Source organism: Elaeis guineensis, chromosome 4 (genome assembly GCF_000442705.2).
Source record: "Elaeis guineensis isolate ETL-2024a chromosome 4, EG11, whole genome shotgun sequence".
NCBI lineage: Eukaryota > Viridiplantae > Streptophyta > Magnoliopsida > Arecales > Arecaceae > Elaeis > Elaeis guineensis.
The window spans coordinates 92,295,952-92,297,921 of NC_025996.2; positions in this window are offsets into that span (position 1 = coordinate 92,295,952).

Below are 1,970 nucleotides of genomic sequence, written 5' to 3' on the forward strand. Positions count from 1 at the left end.
TAGGTGGCCTCTTCCTCATCTCTTATTTTTTTTTCTTCAAAAATTTTTAAACTTTCTAGTGATGAGGGCTATTTCTTCATCTTGCTCTTCATTTTCTATTTCATCGAATTTCTCATCGAGTTGAGTAGTAGATTTTGAAGATGATTGTCCTCTTCTTCTTGACATCTTCTTCTTGATGTTATTTCATGCTTAGCTCGTGTGTCATTAGCGATCCTAGAAGCTCCTCCAAAGGGTAAAATATTTAGATCTTTGGCTTCTTGGATTGTGGTCACTTTGACCTTCCAAGTCTTGGTAAAGACTTAAGAATCTTTCTCACAAGATCGCTGTTAGAATAAGACTTATCAAGACTTTTTAGACCATTAATAATATCTGTAAAATGAGTAAATATTTTAGTTATTGATTCATCATACTCCATTTTAAAGAGTTCATATTTGTGCACAAGCATGTTAATTTTGATTCCTTAACTTGATTAGTGCTTTCATGTGTTACTTCTAATCTATCACATATTTTTTTAACGACATGTATATTGAAATGTGATTAAATTCATTAGCATCTAAAGTATAATATAAATATTCATAGCTTTAGTATTGAGTTAAGCCATTTTCTTATCAACCTCATCCCATTCTCTTTCGGGTTTGGTTGATTCTATACCATCAATTATCTTAGTGGGTGTGTGTGGTCTATTAACTATGATACTCCACATATCATAGTCAATTGAATAAAAATTTTCATCCGAGCTTTCAATTGGTGCAGTTTGACCCATTAAAAAGTGGAGGTCGGTTTGTGGACTGTCCCTCGGCTAGTGAAGCACCAACTTGAGTTGCCATAAATCTTTGACTTTTTAATGGTTAAATCAAAGTAGGGCTAGAGCACCGAGCTCTGATACCACTTATTGCCCTAGTTATGCAACCCAAGAGGGGGGTGAATTGGATTTTTAAAATTTTAAAGTTAATTTAGAACTACAAGGATTAAGTAATAATAAGCAAGTTATATGTAGTAATGATTTAAGCAAAGTGTAAAAATGAGATGCAAGAATGCAAGAAAATAAAGAAATTTAGATAGAGAGCATGTAAGCACACCATAAACAATCAAGATTTATAGTGGTTCGGTGCCAATCTTGTACCTACATCCACTCTCCAAGCTCCTACTTGAAAATTTAAATCTACTAAAATGTATTCAACAAGAATACAATGTCGGTACCTCCGACTCTAGCTATCCAAGCTAAATATTTATTTCTCAGGTATAAACTAATCCAATACAATCTGTTGGGTATAAAATACCCCCCGGCCGAAGTTTGTAAAAGATCGATCCTTCGGGGCTCTTCGGCTCCCGACCTTGTATGTGGCGCCTCTCCGAACTCCCTCGGCCGTCCGGACTTCTCTGACAATGGACTTCTGCATTCACCGATCGGGCCGCCCCAAAGGCCTCTGGGCCTCACTGACAGTCGACCTCCTACAGCAGCCAACCATTCCCCGAGTCTCTCCTGGACTTCTTCCGACCACGGACGACCCTACTCCGAACTTCTTTCAGGCTTCATCAGCATTCGAGCTTCCCTGACAATGAGATTTCTACAGTAACCAGACTTTCCAAGTTTCTACGACGGTCGACCGCCTTCGGATCCCGATCGAGCTCCTGCGAGAGCCGAACTTCTACTACGAAATGGTCTACTCCGAACTCATACAGCGGGCTGTCTATCCCAGATGTCGACTGTAAGCAAGATTCTGACTCAAGCCTCTACTATAAATAAATTTCTTTCAAATTTCTACTACAGGTAGACTTCAACCGAGCTATCCCATAGCGAGTGGGCTCTAGACGACTTCTACAGTGGGACACTACTCCGAGCTTCAACGACAACTGGTCCTCGCCCGAGCTCCTACAATAAGCGACCCCCTTTCGACCTCTCACGAGAACCGAAGCCCGTCCGAACTTCTCCAGGGATGGATTTCGGACGAGCTTCTATGACGACGAGC